The sequence below is a fragment of the Rhinoderma darwinii genome, chromosome 1 (assembly GCF_050947455.1).
Source record: "Rhinoderma darwinii isolate aRhiDar2 chromosome 1, aRhiDar2.hap1, whole genome shotgun sequence".
In the NCBI taxonomy this organism is placed as follows: Eukaryota; Metazoa; Chordata; class Amphibia; order Anura; family Rhinodermatidae; genus Rhinoderma; species Rhinoderma darwinii.
In genome coordinates this window covers 284,950,334-284,975,185 of record NC_134687.1, presented here as the reverse complement: position 1 = coordinate 284,975,185, position 24,852 = coordinate 284,950,334, and positions in this window count along the sequence as shown.

The following is a 24,852-nucleotide window of genomic DNA, read 5'->3' as shown; positions in this document are numbered from 1 at the left end:
CCCTTCACAAACCATTTTAGTTATTTTATAGTCTTTTCATGCATTTGTAGAAACGTTAGCAATAATGCATTCAGAATAGTAGACTGTTAACATTTAGTTCACTTTACAATTTAGTGTTGTTTTTTTACAAAAAATTGAATGTTAAATATTAATGTAATCCAAAGTGAGTGAGTTGGTGCTTGGCTGCTTTGGAGACCTTTGAGACATTTTTTAACATCCATTAATAAACTGTACTGTTAAAGTTTTATTTAAAGTTAGGGTTGGTTCACATCAGCATTCAAGTTCTGTTTTTATTTTGATTTCATTTTTCCATCTCAGGAACAGATAAAGAGAAAGAGAAAAAAAAATTAAGTATCAGTGGGGTCTGCATGGTCATTGTTTTTTTTTATCTATTAATTTTTGCTCCATTTTACAGCATGTTTTGGATTTTACACTGAAAAAATGGCACAGAACTACGCTATAATTTCAGGTCCAAAACATGGAAACCTGGTGCAACGGAAGCAACCAACATGAAACGTTAAACAAAATAACCATTCGAATCAATGTTAATACAAAGGGAATCTATAGGTGTTTTTTCTCCAAAATCTCTGTTCCTGTGAGGGAACAGATGCAACAAAATGGAAACTGAAGTTCAACGCTCATGTGAACAGGCACACTAAGGCATCACTTACACGAGAGTAATATAGGTGCATATTAGTCTATGGGGCAGTGCAGACAGTGCATGAATATTGCGCAGCGCGAGTGCGTTGCGTAAAACTCACGACATGTCCTATATTCGTGCGTTTTTCGCGCATCACGCACCCATTGAAGTCAATGGGTGCATGAAAAACACGCATGACACACGTAAGCTCCTGCGTTGGAATGCGCGTTTTTCACGCATCACTTGTTATGTCCATGAAAATTACTTTATAAAGCTGGTCCAAACAAGCACAAACCAGGAAGTGCTTGAGTTTCCTCTGCGAGTGGGCCAGACTGAAAACTCCACCCAGACAACTGCAGGCATGCCACGTGGGCTGGATGTGGAGAGGCTTATCAGCCTGGTGCAGGAGAAGGGTGAAATATGGGACACCCGCGTGGAGTCCTACCACGACCGCACGGCCAAGGAGGACGCCTGGGAGCATATAGCTGTTTAGCTCGGAATGGGAGAGCAGCAGGACCCGCGACCGCACTAGGATGGGTGAGTACATGTCTTTATAAACGATGCAATGTCACCCCTATTTAAGTAGTGTGTCCCTGTCTGTGTCTTTAGCTAAATGCCCAACTTACGTTTTGTGTTGCTGCTGCATCACCGTGTAGCATGTCATTTGCTGTGTAGGGCTCCTCATGTATTTTAGGGCCGATTTCTTTGTGCATTACCGCAATGCATTGGATGAAGCAGCCCCCACTACACTCCGAACCACCCGACAAAGACGACGACAACCCTGGCACACGCCTCAATCCCGCTTTCTTCAGCGGTGCTTGAGATGTGCCGAACGACTGTGGAGAAAATCGCATTTGGATGCAGATTTCCTCCATTACAAATTTATGCTCAAAACTTACAACTCTGCCCTTCACCGCGCCAAACAAGTCTACTTCACTTCTCTCATCTCTACACTATCTAATAATCCAAAACGCCTCTTTGATACTTTTCACTCCCTCCTTAGTCCTAAAGTGCAGACGCCAATCACAGATCTCAGTGCTGAAGACCTGGCCAATTATTTTAAAGTTAAAATTGACAACATCCGGCATGATATTATCTCCCAGTCCCCTAGTAACATCGATCCCCTTCCCCCCCGCACTCCCTCTTCTTCACTCTCAGCATTTGACCCAATAACTGAAGAAGTCTCGAGGCTCCTCTCTTCTTCTCGTCCTACTACCTGCCCTAGTGATCCTGTCCCCTCACACCTCCTCCAGTCCCTCTCCCCAGCTGTCACTAGTCACCTGACTAAAATATTTAACCTCTCTCTTTCCTCTGGTATCTTTCCCTCCGCTTTTAAACATGCCATTATAAACCCATTATTGAAAAAACCAACACTTGACCCATCCAGCGCTGCCAACTACCGACCAGTCTCTAATCTGCCCTTCATCTCCAAACTCCTGGAACGCTTGGTCTACTCTCGCCTTATCCGCTATCTCTCTGCTAACTCCATTCTTGACCCCTTACAATCTGGTTTCCGCACTCTACACTCCACAGAAACTGCCCTTACTAAAGTCTCAAATGATCTCTTGGCGGCTAAATCGGACGGTAAATCCTCTCTCCTGATTCTTTTGGATCTCTCTGCAGCCTTTGACACTGTAGACCACAAACTTCTACTTAACATGCTCCACTCTATTGGCCTCCAGGACGCGGCTCTCTCTTGGTTTTCCTCCTATCTCTCTGACCGCTCATTCAGTGTGTCATTTGCTGGTTCCACTTCTTCTCCTCTTCCCCTTGATATCGGGGTTCCTCAGGGATCAGTCCTAGGTCCGCTCCTCTTTTCTCTCTACACAGCTCCTATTGGACAAACCATCAGCAGATTTGGCTTCCAGTACCATCTCTACGCTGATGACACCCAATTATATACCTCTTCCCGTGACATCACCCCTGCTCTAATACAGAACACCAGTGATTGTCTGTCCGCTGTCTCTAACATCATGTCCTCTCTCTATCTGAAACTGAATCTTTCTAAAACTGAGCTCCTTGTGTTCCCACCATCTACTAACCTCCCTAAACCTGATGTCTCCATCTCTGTGTGTGGCACTATCATAACTCCTAAGCAGCACGCCCGCTGTCTCGGGGTTATTTTTGACTCAGATCTTTCCTTTACTCCTCACATACAATCACTTTCACGCTCCTGTCATTTTCACCTCAAAAACATCTCCAGAATCCGCTCTTTTCTTACGGAGGAAACTGCCAAAACTCTCATTGTTGCTCTGATTCACTCTCGTCTTGACTACTGTAACTCATTACTAGTCGGTCTTCCCCTCACTAAACTCTCCCCTCTCCAATCTATCCTCAATGCAGCAGCCAGGCTCATCTTTATGACCAACCGCTACACCAACGCCTCTAATCTGTGCCAGTCACTGCACTGGTTGCCCATCCCCTTCCGAATAAAATTCAAACTTATTACTCTCACCCACAAAGCTCTCCACAGTGCTGCACCTCCTTACATCTCCTCCCTCATCTCTGTCTACCACCCTACTCGGGCTCTACGTTCTGCCAACGACCTTAGATTAAAATCCTCCATAATCCGAACCTCCCACTACCGTCTCCAGGATTTCTCTCGTGCTGCACCCGTCCTCTGGAATGTGCTACCCCAGACAATCAGATTAATTCCCAATATCCTCAGTTTTAAACGTGCCCTGAAAACACATCTATTTAGACAGGCCTATAACATTCCCTAATCTGACTCCTTTCCATGGCCCTCCATTTAGATTAGTCATCAGAATAAGATTCCCTCACACTCCTTCTCTTCATGTCCGTCATACACGGATACTGGCTGGTGACCGGCTCATGCAGCTTTATGTTATCACCGCATGTGTATAAAAATGGCCGGACCATTGTACAGAACAAACACTATTACACTTTGTGTCTCCCTTATGTCCTCATAGATTGTAAGCTCTTGCGAGCAGGGTCCTCACTCCCCAGGTTTGAATTGTAAATTAACTTTGTCACTATGTAATGTCTGATATTGTTTGTTTCATGTTCCCTCTAAATTGTAAAGTGCTGCGTAATATGTTGGCGCTATATAAATAAAGATTATTATTATTATTATTATAATGTGTGACCATATATTTGTTTTTCATCCTACAGTCCTGGATATAAAAAAGACGATGGCGGAGCTGCAGGGACCAGTTCCGCCGTGAGATGGGCGACAGAGGCCGAAGTGGAGATGGGGCTACCCAAAAGCGGCCCTATATGTACACGAAGAACCTGATGTTCCTCAAGGTCATCATGGAGATGCGTTCGTAAGTAAATGTGCTATTGAATGCGTAAAATGTTTGTTTGCACATGTCATGGTCGCAATACAGCTTTTTTGGGCAATGATCACTATTGGTTTCTCATTATGTTTTTCAATTACAGAACCACGGACAACTTGAACGACACCGAGGAGGAGAGTGACCTGCCAGAGTCTGGGCCGCAACCCCCCGGCAGTCAACTGGTGCCCCTTACCCCGGAGCCAACACCCCAGGACCTGGCCCCTGTAGAGTCGGCCCCTGCCGTACTCTCTCTGCCAGAGAACCCCCCCCCGCGACAACTACCAAGACGCCGACGCAGTCAGCAGCCGGGGCCCAGGTGGATTCTCGGGTCCTGGACTACCATCGTCGAGCGGCCGACGAGAACGGGCAGGATTTCTTTGCCCGGGGAATTGTTCCCCTGCTGCGGAGGGTACCTGAGGATAGGGTGGCACCCCTCCACTCGGCCATCATTACCCTAATAGATTGCGCCACACCCCCCCACAATCCGCACAACTGCTTCACAGCTATCGAGCAGTGGCGCGGATTCGCCGTGGCTAGCACCACTTCCAATTTCCCAGCCCCATAAACCCCCAGCGCACGGCCTCACCCGTATTATCGACCCATGGCTCCCCCTTTCCCTGGACCCAGTTACCAGGGCCATCATCAGCACCACTATGCTGGAGAGGAACATCCTCAGCAGCTCCATGGCCAGCATAGTGGTGCTGAAATGCCCGCATACTCCTCCCCGGGCCACCAGTACCATCACTTGTAAAAGTGCCTGTGGGCTGAGCGGAGCAACGCACATTTGTGAAGGGCTCTATAGTCTGCCCACATCCGTTTTCCACCATGTTGGTGTTTTGTTTATTTTATTTTGTTGTGTTCTTTTGCACTCCTTGTTTGATGTGCATTCTAAACAGTAAAACGAGGGTGTTGACAGTTGCAATTGCGTGGTGTTTTTTTTTTTTTTTCAAACCCCTCCACACAATGATTTCCGCAAATGTATTTTACTGTACACTCACACACTGCTGGGCTTGGCCCAAAATTCTTGCACACGTTCAATGAGGTATTAGTTCATCTTTAGGGGTTTGCCATTGTTTGTAAGAGATGTGAAAGTTGGCGTGCTGTCATGTGACAATAGCCACACAAAGGACAGTCGCGATTGGAGGAGCCTAAAATTTGGTCTACCATAATTCATTCTCATGCAACCAGTTTCAGGAATGGCAAATGGCACGATCAAACCCCAACAGATGTAAGCTCGCAACCCACGTCAAGGGTCCTCATGTATTACGAGTCCCAAACACTACAAGCCCCTAACCTAAAACAACAAACACTGGCCACTTGGGACCTGTGGACAGAAAAAGCAAAAAAATATGCGACCCTTTAAATGACATCAAGCCCCCATGGTGCGGCTCCTGATGGGCTCTCAAAATATGCCGCCAAACTCTCCCGCACTCGAAGTCCGGATGTGAGAGATCTCCCTAATGGAATTGTCGGGACAGTGTCGCTGGTGGCTGCATGTGTTAGTATATATTCTGCATCAAACGTAGCATCATGAATGCGGCAGAAGTTATGCAGAACTACACACGCTTGTATGACACGTGTCACATTCTGTGGGGACAATTGCATTGTAGACAGAAACACCCGCCACCTGTTCGACATAATGCCAAAGGCACATTCCACACATCTTCGAGCTCAGCATAGGCGGAGATTGAACATGCGGCGACGCTCATCCAAGCCCCTTCTTGCAAAAGGCTGCATTACTTGCCTTGTCAGGGCAAGCCCCTCATCCGCAACTATGACATATGGGATTGGTGGGCCGCTGGAGCCAGGGAGGATGGAAGGTTCCGGCACCGCCAGTTGATTATTCCAAAGTCCATACGAGCCTATGTCAACAACTGTGAAACAATAATTTGTGTCCGCCAAGCCCAACAATACCATAGAAAAGAATTGTTTGTAGTTATAGTATCGCGAGCCACTGTGTGGGGGCTACTTTACACGAATGTGTTTGCCGTCTAGGGCACCAATACAATTAGGAAATTGAGTTGCTCGAAGAAATCCCTCCGAAATTCGGAGCCACTGTTCTGTCGTGGGCTGAGGCATGACCGTGGTCTTTAAGCTCTGCCACAGCACAACACAGGTGGATGTCACAATGAAGGAAATGGTGGTCACTCCCAAAAGAAATTCAAAATGTAACGAATGGTAACTATTGCCTGTGGCCAGAAATCTAAAGGCAAGAGAAAACCAAAACAATAAACAACACATGTTAGGGCGGACTTGTAAAACATACAGTGTCCTTGAAGAACTAATTGCAAGTGCACACATACCTCAAGGTCACAAGCAGGCGTTCCTCTGGGGAAATGCAGCGTCTCATGTTGGTATTCTGGTAGGTGATTCCAGGGCGAATCTGCGCAAGCAGAAGATCAAATGTGGACACAGACATGCGGCAGAACGCTCTAAATTTTTCGGGGTGACGACGTAAGTCCTCATAGAGAGTATGAAAGTGCCCTTTAGTGCTGCAGCATGGGTCGCCGTTCGCCAAGACGACGCAAAATCATCCACGCAAGCAGCACACGTGCAAGCGACTGAGAAGGCATAATTGTGGCTTGCAAGTCAAAACACGTGTCAACTGTTGAAACACACACTGGGGTTTCTGCAGAGGCTTCAATAAGGCACACAACCTGTTCACCCAGCAAGCAGGGGTTGGGCCAGTCGACCTATTTGTAGGTTGGCCTCGCATTAACTACCCCTACGTTTTTTACGCGTGTTTTAAATGCAGGTCGCGCGCGCGTTAACCCCTTAACGCTCCAGGACATACTATTATGTCATGGTAAGTGCATCGTTCGCGCTCCATGACATAATAGTATGTCATGGAGTAAACACGGCGCCGTTCGCGCGGGGCGCGTGCATGAGCTGTGATAGCTGCTGTTTCCGACAGCAGACTATCACTGCTCAATGTGCCGGGACCGATCGCGGTGGTCCCCGCAGATTTAACCCCTCAGAAGCCGCGTTCAATAGCGATCGCGGCTTCTTAGGGGTTAATCCGCCATCGCCGGCCTGCTACACGATAGCGGCCGGCGATGGTGACTATGGCAACCGGACACCAAAAAATGGCGTCCGGCTATGTCATAGACGGAAGCCTAGTGGGTCCTGACAGAGTCAGGACCCACTATGCTTGCTGTCAGTGAGTAGCTGACAGTTCTAATACACTGCACTACGCATGTAGTGCAGTGTATTAGAATAGCGATCAGGACCTCCTGCCCTCAAGTCCCCTAATGGGACAAAGTAAAAAAGTTAAAAAAAAGTTAAAAAAAGTTGTGTAAAAATAAGAAAATAAAAGTTTTAAAAGTAATAAAAGTAAAAATCCCCCTTTTTCCCTTGTCAGTCTTTATTATTAAAATAAATAAATAAATAAACAAATAAACTATACATAATTGGTATCGCCGCCTCCGTAACGGCCTGAACTACAAAATTATTTCATTATTTATCCCGCGCGGTGAACGCCGTAAAAAAAATAAATAATAAACCGAACCACAATCACAATTGTTTGGTCACTTCACCTCCCAAAAAATGGAATAAAAAGAGATCAAAAAGTCGCATGTACCGAAAAATGGTACTGATCGAAACTACAGTTCGTTACGCAAAAAATAAGTCCTCGCACGGCTTTTTTGAAGGAAAAATAAAAACGTTCTGGCTCTTAGAATAAGGGAACACAAAAAGTGAATGATTGTTTACAAAACGTATTTTATTGTGCAAACGCCATAAGACATAAAAAAAAACTATAAACATCTGGTATCGCCGTAATCGTATCGCCCCGCAGAATGAAGTGAATGTGTCATTTATAGTGCACGGTGAACGCTGTGAAAAAAATAGAACAAAAAAACAATAGTAGAATTGCGGTTTTTTAGTCACCACGCCACCTAAAAATAGAATAAAGACTGATCAAAAAGTCGCATGCATGACATGAAAACTGCAATGGATTCCTCAAGGTCTCTAGTTTCCAAATTGGGGTCACTTTTGGGGGTTTTCCACTGTTTTGGCACCACAAGACCTCTTCAAACCGGACATGGTGCCTAATAAAAAAGAGGGCTCAAAATCCACTAGGTGCTCCTTTGCTTCGGAGGCCGGTGCTTCAGTCCATTACCGGCCCGAGGGCCACGTGTGGGATATTTCTCTAAACTGCAGAATCTGGGCAATACGTATTAAGTTGCGTTTCTCTGATAAATCCTTTTGTGTTATAAAAAAAATGGTATAAAGAGGATTTTCTGACAAAAAAAAAAAAGTAAATGTCACCTCTACTTTGCTCTAAATTTCTGTGAAACACCTAAAGGGTTCATAAACTTTCTAAATGCTGTTGTGAATACTTTGAGGGGTCTAGTTTCTAAAATGGGGTGTTTGATAGGGGTTTCTAATATATGGGCCCCTCAAAGCAACTTCAGAACTGAACTGGAACCTAAAAAAATAAATAAATGAGGCAATACTTCGCTTCTCACATTATACTGATAATGAGCCGTGCCCACCCCGAGATGACCCCATTTTGACCGTTTGTATAAACGGAGACCCCTATTAGACCGTTTCAGTGCCCGGTTTTCCCAAGCATACACCCCCGAGAAGTGTATTTCTATTGATGAGTCCCTGGTACATTTTAAAGCGAGGGTTCAATTCCGCCAGTACCTGCCGGGTAAGAGGGCAAGGTATGGCGTGAAGATGTATAAGCTGTGAGAGTGCATCAGGGTATACCTACAGGTTTAGGATATATGAAGGAAAGGCCACCCCCAAAACAAACTGCATCCTGGACTACAATAGGTACATGGGAGGGAAGGACTTGTCAAATCAAGTCCTGAAGCCCTACAGCGCCATGCGGTGTGGTATAAGAAGCTGGCCGGGCACATCATACAGATGGCTTTGTACAATGCGTACGTGCTACGTCGATGTGCAGGCCAGAGGGGAACTTTCCTGGAATTTCAAGATCTAATCTTTAGGGACCAGGAAGGGGGGGCACCCAGTACTTCTGGAAGCGAGGCCACACGCATCGTACCAGGGCAACACTTTCCAAGAGAAGTTCCCCAAACCGGTGGAAAGGGAAAGAGTCAAAAGAGGTGCAGAGTCTGCTATAAGAGGGGGATAAGGAAGAACACAATATACCAATGTGACACGTGTCCCGAAAAACCAGGGCTCTGTATAAAAGATTGTTTTAAAATGTATCATACATCCCTTGATTTTTAATTTACCGTGATGCACTCCGCACAGCTTACCCCCCTCATCTTTCCCTTCTGAGCCCTGCTGTGTGCCCAGGCAGCTGATAACAGCCACATGTAGGGTATTGCCGTACCCAGGAGAACCCACATTACAATTTAAGGGGTGTATATCTCCGGTGGCGCATGCTGGGCACACTATATCGGACACTGACATGCCATATATATATATATAAAATTGCAAATCTCACTCTGCACCATCTGCTGCGCATTATCTTTTACACAGTACCTGTGGGGTCAAAATGCTCACTACACCTCTAGATGAATGTCTTAAGAGGTGTAGTTTTTAAAATGGGGTCACTTCTCGGGGGTTTCAACTCTACTGGTACCTCAGGGGCTTCTGCATACATGACTTAGCACCAGAAAAGCTCCAGTAGGCCAAATGGTGGTCCTTTCCTTCTGAGCCCTCCCATGGGCCCAAACGGCAGTTTATCACCACAAATGGGGTATTGCCGCACTAAGGACAAATTGGGCAACAAAATGGGGTATGTTGTTCCCTGTGAAAATAAGAAATTTTGATCAAAAATTACATCTTATTGGAAAAAATATCTTTTTTTTCATTTCACAGCCCAATTCAAATAGGTGCTGTGAAAAAACTGTGCGGTCAAAATGATAACAAAAACCATAAATGAATTCCTTGAGGGGTGTAGTTTCCAAAATGGGGTCACTTCTGGTGGGTTTCCATTGCTTTGATACCTCTGGGGCTCTGCAAATGCGACATGGCACCCGAAAACCAATCCAGCAAAATCTGGACTCCAACAAACACATAGCGCTCCTTTCCTTCTGAGCCCTCCCATGGGCCCAAACGGCAGTTTATCACCACAAATGGGGTATTGCCGCACTAAGGACAAATTGGGCAACAAAATGGGGTATGTTGTTCCCTGTGAAAATAAGAAATTTTGATCAAAAATTACATCTTATTGGAAAAAATATCTTTTTTTTCATTTCACAGCCCAATTCAAATAGGTGCTGTGAAAAAACTGTGCGGTCAAAATGATAACAAAAACCATAAATGAATTCCTTGAGGGGTGTAGTTTCCAAAATGGGGTCACTTCTGGTGGGTTTCCATTGCTTTGATACCTCTGGGGCTCTGCAAATGCGACATGGCACCCGAAAACCAATCCAGCAAAATCTGGACTCCAACAAACACATAGCGCTCCTTTCCTTCTGAGCCCTCCCATGGGCCCAAACGGCAGTTTATCACCACAAATGGGGTATTGCCGCACTAAGGACAAATTGGGCAACAAAATGGGGTATGTTGTTCCCTGTGAAAATAAGAAATTTTGATCAAAAATTACATCTTATTGGAAAAAATATCTTTTTTTTCATTTCACAGCCCAATTCAAATAGGTGCTGTGAAAAAACTGTGCGGTCAAAATGATAACAAAAACCATAAATGAATTCCTTGAGGGGTGTAGTTTCCAAAATGGGGTCACTTCTGGTGGGTTTCCATTGCTTTGATACCTCTGGGGCTCTGCAAATGCGACATGGCACCCGAAAACCAATCCAGCAAAATCTGGACTCCAACAAACACATAGCGCTCCTTTCCTTCTGAGCCCTCCCATGGGCCCAAACGGCAGTTTATCACCACAAATGGGGTATTGCCGCACTAAGGACAAATTGGGCAACAAAATGGGGTATGTTGTTCCCTGTGAAAATAAGAAATTTTGATCAAAAATTACATCTTATTGGAAAAAATATCTTTTTTTTCATTTCACAGCCCAATTCAAATAGGTGCTGTGAAAAAACTGTGCGGTCAAAATGATAACAAAAACCATAAATGAATTCCTTGAGGGGTGTAGTTTCCAAAATGGGGTCACTTCTGGTGGGTTTCCATTGCTTTGATACCTCTGGGGCTCTGCAAATGCGACATGGCACCCGAAAACCAATCCAGCAAAATCTGGACTCCAACAAACACATAGCGCTCCTTTCCTTCTGAGCCCTCCCATGGGCCCAAACGGCAGTTTATCACCACAAATGGGGTATTGCCGCACTAAGGACAAATTGGGCAACAAAATGGGGTATGTTGTTCCCTGTGAAAATAAGAAATTTTGATCAAAAATTACATCTTATTGGAAAAAATATCTTTTTTTTCATTTCACAGCCCAATTCAAATAGGTGCTGTGAAAAAACTGTGCGGTCAAAATGATAACAAAAACCATAAATGAATTCCTTGAGGGGTGTAGTTTCCAAAATGGGGTCACTTCTGGTGGGTTTCCATTGCTTTGATACCTCTGGGGCTCTGCAAATGCGACATGGCACCCGAAAACCAATCCAGCAAAATCTGGACTCCAACAAACACATAGCGCTCCTTTCCTTCTGAGCCCTCCCATGGGCCCAAACGGCAGTTTATCACCACAAATGGGGTATTGCCGCACTAAGGACAAATTGGGCAACAAAATGGGGTATGTTGTTCCCTGTGAAAATAAGAAATTTTGATCAAAAATTACATCTTATTGGAAAAAATATCTTTTTTTTCATTTCACAGCCCAATTCAAATAGGTGCTGTGAAAAAACTGTGCGGTCAAAATGATAACAAAAACCATAAATGAATTCCTTGAGGGGTGTAATTTCCAAAATGGGGTCACTTCTGGTGGGTTTCCATTGTTTTGATACCTCAACACCTCTTCAAACCTGGCATGCTGCCTAAAATATATTCTAATAAAAAAGAGGCCTTAAAATGCACTAGGTGCTTGTTTGCTTCTAGGGCTTGTGTTTTAGTCCACGAGCGCAGTAGGGCCACATGTGGGACATTTATAAAAACTGCAGAATTTGGACAATACATATTTAGTAGTATTTCTCTGGTAAAACCTTCTGTGTTACAGAAAAAAAATTAATAAATTTGAAATTCAGCAGAAAAAATGAAATTTGCAAATTTCATTTCCACTTTGCTTTAATTCCTGTGAAATGCCTGAAGGGTTAAAAAACTTTCTATATGCTGTTTTGAATACTTTGAGGGGTCTAGTTTTTAAAATGGGGTGTTTTATGGGGGTTTCTAATACATAGGCCCCTCAAATCCACTTCAGAACTGAACCGGTACCTTCAAAAAAAGGCTTTTGAAACTTCCTTTAGAATATGAGAAATTGCTATTTATGTTCTAAGCCTTGTAACGTCCAAGAAAAATAAAATAATGTTCAAAAAACGATGCCAATCTTAAGTAGACATATGGGAAATGTGAACTAGTAACTATTTTGGGTGGTATAACCGTCTGTTTTTCAAGCAGATGCATTTAAATTCTGAAAAATGCTATTTTTTGTAAATTTTCTCTAAATTTTGCAATTTTTCACAAATAAAGACTGAATATATCGACCAAATTTTACCATGAACATGAAGCCCAAAGTGTCACGAGAAAACAATCTCAGAATCGCTTGGATAGGTTTAAGCATCCCGACGTTATTACCACATAAAGTGAAATATGTCAGATTTGAAAAATGGGCTCTGAGCCTTAAGGCCCAAACTAGGCTGCGTCCTTAAGGGGTTAAAAACGCAACAATGCTGCGTATACGCATGCCAGACGCAATGGCAACGCGCTCAATACGGTGCGTGTTTTACGCGCGCTAAATGCACACGCTCGTGTAAATCAGGCCTAATATTAATATTGCAATGTTTTTTTTAAAAAAAACATACGTTGTTCCCAACATACAGTGATGATGTTTACTTTGGCTAACATGTTGAAGCACACATGCTGCTCTGGGATCCGGAAGATGAGGGGTACAACGACCAGCAGAGCAAGGCTGATGCCTCGCGTGAAATCTGCCGGGCAATGTACAGATTGGGATGACGCCACAAGCTGGGAGCAGCGGGAAGTTAATATTTAAAAAAGTCATCTCATTTACAAATGACCCCAAATTTTTCCACAGAAATTGGCATGTCACACTTTGTTTTTGGTGTATGTTCTAGCAGTTATACCCACTGGCGTAGCTATAGGGGTCGCAGCGGTCGCAATTGCGACCGGGCCCCGAAGCCAGGGGGGCCCACGGCCCCCCGCACCACATCAATAAAAAGTTACTATAGTAACTCGGGCCGCGGGCCCCTGTTACTATAGTAACATACTTTACTTACCTTCCTGGTTCCGGATGGCAGCGGAGGTCCTGACGTCAGGCGCTGTGCTATGCGCCGCGCACAGCATCGAGACGACAGAACTCCCGCCGCGGCCGAAGAGGAAGGTAAGGTTAGTCCTGACTGGCGGGGTCCGACTCCCGGGACCCGCCAATCAGCTGTTTTGAAGGGGCCGCAGCACTCGTACGAGAGCTTAGATCATGGTAGGCTTAGATACATGGCCCATGTGTGATCCTGTCTGCTGGGCCCTGTATCTAAGCCTACCACATGGTAGGCTTAGATACATGGCCCATGCGTGATCCTGTCTGCTGGGCCCTGTATCTAAGCCAATCACATGGTAGGCTTAGATACATGGCCCATGTGTGATCCTGTCTGCTGGGCCCTGTATCTAAGCCTACCACACTGTAGGTTTAGATACAGGGCCCCAGCACACAGTAATCTTATACTAAATAAGATTACTGTCTGCTGGACCCTGTATCTAAGCCTACGTTGTGGTAGGCTTAGATACAGGGTCCCACAGACAGTGTCACACATGGGCCCTGTATCTAAGCCTAACACATGTGTTACTAATCATTTTTAGTGTGTTTTCTTACAGGTTCGGTCGTTGGACTACGGCGGATTCCAGGACTACTTCGATGACGGCTTTTTTTTTATTATCAATAAAATGGTTAATGAGGGCTGTGTGGTTTTATTTTTTATTTCAATAAAATATTTTTTCTTTGTGTTTTTTTTAAACTATATTACTACCGCCTTAGTAATGGCCGCCGGCTGATTGACAGCGTCCGTTGCTAAAGCGGGGCTTAGTGTTAGCCGATGCAGAGGCTAACACTAGCCCCCTTTATTACCCCGGTACCCACTGCCACCAGGGGTGCTGGGAAGAGCTGGGTACCATCCAGTACTTGACCATCTGTAGTGATGGTCGGCCACTGGGGTGGCCGCAGGCTGGTATTATCAGGAGGGGAAAGGCCAAAAACATTGGCCCTTCCCACCCTGGTGATGCTAGGCTGCTGCTGCTTTATTGTATCTGGCTGGTTATGAAAAATGGGGGAGACCCCACGTCATTTAAAAAAAAATACAAAATAATTGGAAAGAACGATGTGGGGTCCCCCCCAATTTTCATAACCAGCCAGATGCAACACAGCAGCAGCAGGCAGGATTACAAGGGTGGAAAGGGCCACTGTTTTTGGCCTTCCCCAGCCTAATACTACCAGCCTGCGGCCACCCCGGTGCCTGCCCGTCACTACAGATGGTCGGGTACTGGTTCGTACCCGGCTCTTCCCAGTAAATAGCAGATATTAAAAAGGAATTGGATGCCCTTTCAAATTCACCTTCCTATTCACAACTTGATGCTCGCATGTCTTCTTACATTGATAAGCTAGACCTCTCTATAGCAGAAACAAAAAAATCTAAATTTCAACGAGACACAAGAGATTACATGAACAACGAAGTATACAATTGGAATAGAAAAGAACGCAACTTCACTAGACCCAGACCCATTTTGAAGAAACGCAATCAACAATACAAAAGATACAGAGACATCCCCAGTAGAGTAAGCTTCAGCTCCACGGAACCCGACTCTGCAGAAGGCTTCTCAGAAGAAGACAATGGGGGATCATATCCCCGTCTTTATCACAGACAAGAAGACAATACACAATCATCAAAAAACGAGGAAGGAGGGGCGGGAGGAAGCACAAATCGGCCCTATCAAGAACAAACCCGTCACCTCCGATCCCGAAAATTTCAACACCACTAAACTCCAATATAACGAATCTCTCATCTTGTCCCCTCACGACTGAACAAGAAGAAGTCCTTACACTGGGCCTCAACTTCGCCCCTAACAACAACTTCAATTTGTTTAATACACTACTAGATATAAACAAATTCATTCGCAACTTGACCGTCAAAAAATATTTTCTCAATGTAGACTCCACCACAACAGAAGATCCTAATACTACTCCAGCATTTCCAAGCCATCCTACTGTAAATTTTCAAGAAAACAAACAACAACTCATATCCAATTTTTCCTTTCAAGAACATAGAACCCTAGCATGTTTGGAAAGTCTACAGAAAGAAATCCCGGAGCAAACAGTCACGATGGCCTCCAACTTCACCACGTCTAACTCTAAATTTTATCCCGTGAACTCACGAACAGAATCCATGGATCGATTCCAACTTATCATTGAACAAGAACTACAGACCATAGCTGATAGACTCAAAACCAAACATGTAGAACCCAACATGCCTACTCGTTTAAAGAAAGCAATAAAGTCCTTGAAGGACAATAAAGAACTAACGATAAAAATGGCAGACAAAGGCGGAGGAATTGCCATCATGAACAGATCAGATTACCAAAAATCAATATTAGACATGCTTTCTGATGAGAATACCTATAAAAAACTTGACACAAATCCTACAGTCAAAATTAATTTCCTAATGAAAAGCTTATTGAATGAGGGTCTCCAAGGGGGGTTCATCAATCAGAAACAATTTAATTACTTGTATGTCGAACAACCTATCACTCCCATAATTCATGCTCTACCCAAAACTCACAAGCAAACTAACCCTCCACCCATGAGACCCATAGTCTCAGGGATTGGCTCGATACTAGAAAAACTATCAGAATGGCTCGACACCCTTCTACAACCCCTGGCTCAGCGAACTCCAGGTTTTTTAAAGGACACAAAAAATGTCCTCACCTCCCTGAAAGACAAAGTTTGGAATGATGATTATACCTGGCTAACCTGCGATGTTGTTTCGCTTTACACATCCATCCCCCACCATGTAGCCTACACTGCTTTAGAAAGCCATCTTCAGATACACAGTACCTATGAAAAAAAATTTCAAATCTATATCCTAAATGTACTGATGTTCTTAATGAAGCACAATTTCTTCCAATTTGATGGCAAATACTTTCTCCAACTGAAAGGCGTCTCTATGGGAGCCAAATTCTCCCCATCAATTGCAAACTTGGTAATGGCCTGGTGGGAGGAATCATACATTTTCTCTAGCAACAACATACATGGCAAAGACATCGAGTGGTACGGAAGATACATTGATGACCTCCTGTTAATATGGAAAGGTTCCATCGATCTCATCCCAAACTTCATTGATTATCTCAACCATAATCCCTACAATCTCAAGTTCACCTACAACTACGACAAAATGTCTATAGTCTTTCTAGACTTGGAATTAGAGGGAAAAACAGGTCAAATCATATCAACCCAAACACATCGGAAACCTACCTCCGCTAACTCCATCTTGCATGCCAAGAGCAACCACTCCAAACATACAATTAAAGCCATCCCAGTAGGAGAACTCCACCGTGCAAAAAGAAACTGCACCTCAGCGAATCAATTCAACATAGAGCAAGAACAAATCACAACAAGATTAATCAATAGAGGTTATCCACTATGGTCCCTATCCAGGGCTCGCAACATCATTACCAAAAAACCAAGAGCCCAACTTTTAGAACACCACCAACCATGCAAGCTGGATTCCAATCAGCCGATACTGGTCTTACAGCAAAGCAACCAGTTTCAGGAAATAAAACACCTAGTCAATAGGTATCTACCTATCCTCATGGAGGACAGCGACCTGCGGTCTATCCTAAAGGAAGGATGCAAAGTAATAGCGAGAAAAGCTCCATCAATAGGCAGCATCCTCTCACCATCCGCATTCACATCACACGAGACCAAATCTACCTGGCTGGAAACCAAAGGGTTCTACAAATGTGGACAGCATCCCTGTAAGGTATGCCAATACGCATATCCCACGAAAACTTTCTGTGACTCCACGCAGTCAGACACATACACCATCCAAAATTACATCAACTGTAATACTGAGTCGGTCATTTATGTCATCGAATGTACTGAATGCTTATTAAAATACATAGGCTGCACAAACCGGAAACTAAAAATTAGGATCCTCGAACACCTCAGCTACATAAGAAATCCAAACATCACAAATATTTCAAGTGCCTCCAAACATTTCATACACCATCATAACCGTACAATCAAAACTTTTCGTTGCTTTGCCATAGAAAAAATTAATCTTCCTAAACGAGGAGGAGATCTGAAACACAAAACTCACCTGCGAGAGGCCTTTTGGATATATAGATTAAAAACAAGGTTCCCACTGGGACTCAACCTCAAGAAAGAACTCATGTTCCAGTACTGATCCAAGTCATTGCATCATTCGCATACCGTGTTCTCATATAGTTGTAGCCATGCCAGAATCGATTGTCCCAAAATATGTACTTTCTCCATCCGCATACCCAAGTCAACAACATAATATTTTTTGCTGACATAACATGTGCTTTTTGTACAGCAATCCACACAATATTTGAGACTTTTTTAGCCACTTTTTCCTCTACCTTTTAATTCTCCTCATTCTTCCCGCATTCCCTGCACTCCCAAATTCTCGCTCCAACGCATAGAAACTGAGGGCCCTTCCTCCAACATGAATCTCATCGTAAGATCATGTCAAATCATCAACACAAGTACAGTTCCGCCATAGGCCACGTATTTAGACGAATAGAAGTTTTTATATCCAGACATTGGCCACAATATTAAACGTTACAAACCAAACAAGAATAATAATTCCAATGTCATGAATGATCATGCCAAATCTTTTCCTCAATAGACACGCAAAAGATTTTTACTCACCCACAGCGCACGTCGGAGCATCCCAGCCGCCATCTAAGTGATCAGGGTGGCATGTCCACCGTAGTTAGTCTTTCAGACTTAGCATTGAAACCTGCAAATCAAATACCAACGTCAATAGCCTCATGAGACCATAATATAGCCCCAATCGATACTGCCACATAGGGCCACACGTCATTTTTCAGTACTCATATAGTGCATTCTAGTAGAGTTCAAACCTAACCAACACATGTCCTTTCTTCCATCGATCAATAACCAACATAAGTTTCTTGTTAGAAATCATGGAATTTATATTTACCTTGCATCACATCGGACCGGAGCACCAGCTGACCGCTGGAGGCTTGTCAAGTGCCCTTGCTTCTGATTGGTCTGCCCTGCGGTCCAGCATTATACATGAAACCTGGAACGCAAACAAAAACCAGATATTACGCAATACACTAGATGACATTTTTTTTTTTTTTTTTTTTTTTTTCAATAGTGACACGAGTAAAACCTTAAAGTCATTTATAGTGCAGTTAGCCTTCCAGATTTAGCATCGCAACTTGTAATCCAAACAAAAGCCTACGTCAATAGTTCCACGAGACCACAACACAGCCCCAATCGATACTGCCCTACAGGGTCATATGTAATTTATCGTACTCATATAGTGCATTGCAGCCGAGTCCTAACTTAATTAAAACACGTCTCTTCCCATATCGATCAGAATTCAGCATACATCTCTTGCTTGAAACCACGGCATATATATATTTATCTTACATTTCATCAGACCGGAGCGCCAGCTGACTGCTGGAGGCCGGTCAGGTACCCTTGCTTCTGATTGGTCTGCCTTGCGGTCCAGCACCACACATGATATCTGGAACGCAAACAAAAATCCAGACATCACGTAATATACCAGATGAAATTTCCTAAACACTGACGTGAGCAAAACCTTCAAGTCACCAGACAAATACATTCTTGTTCTCGTTTCGTAGGTTTCTTTCCCCTCCCTCATGATTACTCCTATAGAACACTGTTCACCACGTAGTAACCCCTGGCTGGATACACAGACCTCATTAGCGTGCGTTTCAGTGACTCACCCCAGGTTGAAACGCAATCAAACATGTCAGCTGGCAAAACCGGAACTCACACACATAAAAACAGAGCCCCAGTTTCTAAACACCAAATAGCCATGATTAAGGACGTGCACAACGTCTGAAACGCGTAGGCCCCAAGACTGGACCGAGACACTCTCCTACCTGCACACCAGGATTCCTTCCTCTGGACCCTGTTTTAACTTTGATACTCAGTAAACTTGGAAAGTTTCCATTTTATCCTCTACATCGCTGGATTCAACCCTCTGCCTTGCCTGTCCTCATCCATCGTGTGCCGACACGAGATTCCGTGCGATGTCCACGACACACATGCCAAGTGTCAGGTGAGCTGGAGGATCCCTCCCATATCTCCTGTACTAGACCCCTTTATTACCCCGGTACCCACTGCCACCAGGGGTGCTGGGAAGAGCTGGGTACCATCCAGTACTCGACCATCTGTAGTGATGGTCGGCCACTGGGGTGGCCGCAGGCTGGTATTATCAGGAGGGGAAAGGCCAAAAACATTGGCCCTTCCCACCCTGGTGATGCTAGGCTGCTGCTGCTTTATTGTATCTGGCTGGTTATGAAAAATGGGGGAGACCCCACGTCATTTAAAAAAAAATACAAAATAATTGGAAAGAACGATGTGGGGTCCCCCCCAATTTTCATAACCAGCCAGATGCAACACAGCAGCAGCAGGCAGGATTACAAGGGTGGAAAGGGCCACTGTTTTTGGCCTTCCCCAGCCTAATACTACCAGCCTGCGGCCACCCCGGTGCCTGCCCGTCACTACAGATGGTCGGGTACTGGTTCGTACCCGGCTCTTCCCAGTATCCCTGGTGGCGGTGGGTACCGGGGTAATAATGGGGGTTAGTGTTGGCCTCTGCACCAGCTAACATTAAGCCCCGCCTTAGTAATGGAGGTTGTCAATCAGCCAGCGGCCATTACTAAGGCGGTGATAATAAAGTTTAAAAAGATACAAGCACATAGAAAAAATATTTTATTGAAATAAAAAAACACAACCCTCATTAACCATTTTATTGAGAATAAAAAAACGCTGTCATTGAAGTCCTCGAATCCGAAGTCCAACAACCGAACCTGTAAAAAAACACAAACACACAAAAATAATCAGTAACACATAAAGAAGCAAAATTATTATTCTTACCTGTCCTGGGTCCAGCGCTGGAGACGCAATGTCAGCGAGCTGGGCCCTGTATCTAATCCAATCATGTGTGATACTGTCTGCTGAGCTGTGTATCTAATCCAATCATGTGTGATACTGTCTGCCGGGCCCTGTATCTAATCGTATCTTGTGTGATACTGTCTGCTGAGCCACTGTATCTAATCCGATCATGTGTGATACTGTCTGCTGAGCCACTGTATCTAATCCTATCATGTGTGATACTGCCTTCTGAGCAACTGTATCTAATCCTATCATGGGTGATACTGTCTGCTGAGCCACTGTATCTAATCCTATCATGTGTGATACTGTCTGCTGAGCCACTGTATCTAATCCTATCATGTGTGATACTGTCTGCTGGGCCACTGTATCTAATCCTATCATGTGTGATACTGCCTTCTGAGCCACTATATCTAATCCTATCATGTGTGATACTGTCTGCTGAGCCACTGTATCTAATCCTATCATGTGTGATACTGTCTGCTGAGCCACTGTATCTAATCCGATCATGTGTGATACTGTCTGCTGAGCCACTGTATCTAATCCTATCATGTGTGATACTGCCTTCTGAGCAACTGTATCTAATCCTATCATGTGTGATACTGTCTGCTGAGCCACTGTATCTAATCCTATCATGTGTGATACTGTCTGCTGAGCCACTGTATCTAATCCTATCATGTGTGATACTGTCTGCTGGGCCACGCTATCTAATCCTATCATGTGTGATACTGCCTTCTGAGCCACTATATCTAATCCTATCATGTGTGATACTGTCTGCTGAGCCACTGTATCTAATCCTATCATGTGTGATACTGTCTGCTGAGCCACTGTATCTAATCCTATCATGTGTGATACTGCCTTCTGAGCCACTATATCTAATCCTGTGTGATACTGTCTGCTGAGCCACTGTATCTAATCCTATCATGTGTGATACTGTCTGCTGAGCCACTGTATCTAATCCGATCATGTGTGATACTGTCTGCTGAGCCACTGTATCTAATCCTATCATGTGTGATACTGCCTTCTGAGCAACTGTATCTAATCCTATCCATAGTTTATAGGGTCATAGTGCTATAGATATGCTATGCTGTCTCCTATACACACATTTTTTTGGGGCGGACACATATGTATTGGGGCTATTTCCCCTGACATTTTAAGCCCTAAGGGTATGTTCACACCGCAGCGTCTGTTACGGCTGAAATTACGATCAGGAGAAAACAGCTCCGGAATTTCAGACGTAATGGCATGTGCAGGCGTCTTTCGCTGCGTCCATTACGGACGTAATTGGAGCTGTTTTTCTATGGAGTCCATGGATGGGCAGATGTTTGCCAACGCTTTTGAGCCGCATTTTCGGACGTAATTCAATGCTAAAACGCCCGAATTACGTCCGTAAATAGGGTGTGTGAACCCAGCCTTAGTGACGCCCCGGCTGCTAGTGCTGCATTGTTGGGTCACTTAGGAGACCCAGCGATGCAGCTGAAAGCTGCGGACCGTCGGCCATGAGAAGTTTGCGGGGGGGGGGGGGGGGCCCAGTAAGAATTATTGCATCGGGGACCCTGAGCCCTTAGCTACGCCCCTGGTTATACCAACTGAATAGTTTTAACTTAGTCGCAAATGCAGTTGGGTGAGTGCTATGCCACTATTTCAAATTGCCCTTACTTGGAGCATTGTACACCCTCAAGATAAACTGTATGGCGCGGTTGAAAGCTTTGTTGCATTTGCGCATATCGCGGTTATTGCGGTCAACGGCTGGTGGTGTGATGCCTTGCAGCATCAGTACTGACAATCTCAGACATGACATTCTGACATTTTTTACAAGTTTTGTTGAGCTTGAAACATTTTATTTGCTAAGCTATGACCTTTTTTTCACAGAAGTGCGAGATTTTTGGAATGAAGAGTTGTAAAATGTAATAACTTGTAACTAAAACACTATCTAAAATTCTATGCACACAGTTGTGTTTTGTCGGTGAGATGCGGACCGCATGCCCCGATACATACGGCTCAAAACTCATGCGCAAAAATCTGATGTGTGAAAAAAGCCTAACTCTGTGACAGGTGTGTGTCACACTTTTGTTTTGGCCCAGTACCGACTGTCAAAATGTAGATCTAAACAGAGCAAATAGGAGCTGCACTGTAAGGGCAAAGTCCCACGTGGCGGAATTGCTCTGGAATTCCGCTGCGCTCACTCCGCAGCGGACCCGTTTCTCCATTGCCTTCCATTGCTTTTTAGTAGGGTTCGTTTAGACGATGCGGAAAATTCCGCTGCGGAGCATAGGCTGCGGTGCGGAATTTGGTGTTGGATGTTGCGGACTGGTTGTGGACTCATTGCGGAAGTTCTCCATTGACTTCAATGGAGAGTCAAAATTCCGCAATCTAATCCGCACATGTTATGTGTGGTGCGGATTTCTGGTGTGTTGCGGTGCGGATTTCAAGCAGGAGCAGGATATGACATCATTCTGTTGAGGAAAGAAAGCCTCCATTTTCGGCTTGCAGCCTGACAGCAAGAGACAGGAAGAGACTGAAAAGTCAGAAAAGAGAGAGCAATGTCAAGATATAGGCGCATGGACATGGAAGTTTCCTCACTGATACATCTGGTAAGTACATGTATATGTTTATGTCATGTTGTTTAAAGTGGACTAGTATGTATGGTTTATCACTAGCAGCACCTGCAGTATGTACATATTCTAAGGCAGATCAACATGTAACAGATCCAACCTTAATCCTAAGTACAAAGCAAACTGCAATATGCACTGTGTATTTCTTTTGTAGGTGCATAATAGGCCAGAAATATTGGACACCTCCAGTGCAGGTTACAGTGACCGTAATGCACGTAAGGACGGATGGACGTACGTTTGTCGCGGTCTGTACCCCGACTGGGATGGCATGCTGGAGAGGGAGCAAGGAGTGATTGGTAAGTTTGCATTTAGGTTGTAATGGAGATCGTTTTAAAGACTGTATGCTAACGTTGGTTTGCATCATTTGAATGCTGAAATGTCTATTCAAATCTTTGGCCTTTCATGGCTAGCTAAACCATACACCAACTTCTGTCATGTCACTATGACATGTTCGAAGTTGTTGACACCTTTCTTCGAACTGTAAGGGTATGTTCACACGGCCTATTTACGGGCGTAAATCGGGCGTTTTAACCCCCGAATTACGTCAGAAAATACGTCTTGAAAGCATTGACAAACATCTGCCCATTGAAAGCAATGGCCAGATGTTTGCCAGCGTATTGGAGCCGTCTCTTCAGGCGTAATTTGAGGCGTAAAATGCCTCCATTTCGCATGAAAAGAGGTCGTGGGAACCCAGCCGTAGCCATATCAACTGTCTAGTCGAGTTATGACCCAATGATGTTGTTGCATTGATGACCTATCCTCAGGACAGGCCATTTGAAGTGATTGTTCTGGATACACCTTACTTCATCCCCTATGCCCTAATTTTCAAACATAATTCCTTTTGCAGAGAATGATGTGCGAAACCGATGGCGGACAGTCCGCGACCGTTTCCGGAAGCAACTTTCCAAAAGACATGCAAGTGGCTCCTCTCCGGCACGTGGCGCAACCATTGCGCACTACGACAAACTGGCTTTCCTTATTCCGTGCAGGGAGCTACGAACGTAAGTCTCTATTTGCACACACACCTGGGTTAAAAGGGAGCGAATGAAACACCTGATTACAATCAATCGGATTTCTATTTCACTCCTTTGTCGATTCCAGTGGATATGTTTGTTAGGATTTTTCCAGTGTCGTCACTAAAATGGCCCTTGCCCTTACACATTATGACATATCACTCTGCGTTGCTTATGTAACTCATTCTCTTCTTGAAGAGAATGAGTGTTTATTTTCCACACACAAGCTTGCTGTCAGATCGTGTGTGTGTGTGTGTGTGTGTATAATGGCAACCAGCAATGTTAGCGATATTTGCGACTGACAAAGTGTCACTGAAATGTGTTAACATTCCCAAAACTCAGTGGCCTTTTTTTTGCTTGTAGATCTCAGGGCAATTTACCACCTCGCCCTTGCCCAGGTGCAGCAGCAGCCCTTGGGAGCATCGTCCGACTATGTTGTGGGGGACATGCAGGCCGACGACATGGCTGAGGAAGATGTGCCCCACGAGTCAACTCCGGCCCCAGCAGTTCCTCGTGAACACACCCGAAACTACCAACACGGTGGAGGCCCAAGTCTTGACAATGATCAGGAGGGTGGAGGCCGAGGATGACCTGCACAATTTTGGATATTCCATCGCTGGCCGCTGTCGAAGGATGGGCCAAAATCGCCAAGCCGCATATATGACATGTGTATATGCACTGGCAGATATCTTTGAGGCCCCCGAGCCCCTACCCGATGTGGCCGACATCATTTTTCACCTGCGCACATTGACTGGGCGTAGGGCTGATCCGTCTGCCGCTGTGCCACACGCCCCACCTCTGCACACTCACTGCAGCCCGACCAATATTTTTCCCCCTGGTCTCATGGACACCCTTCTGCTTCCTCTTTCCGTCCATACTCCAATGTCCCAAACACTTTGCCCACCTCTTACTCTTCGAATCTCCCACCTCTTCACATTCATCCTCCCACCTCTGCGTCATACATGCCTCCTACCACTACCTCCTCCTCTGTCCCCTCTTCGTTTCCTCAATTGACCCCTCCTCGCTACCATACTTTGCATTAGTTTTGGTTTTTGGGTTTGTCGCTAATGTACCTGTGGTATTA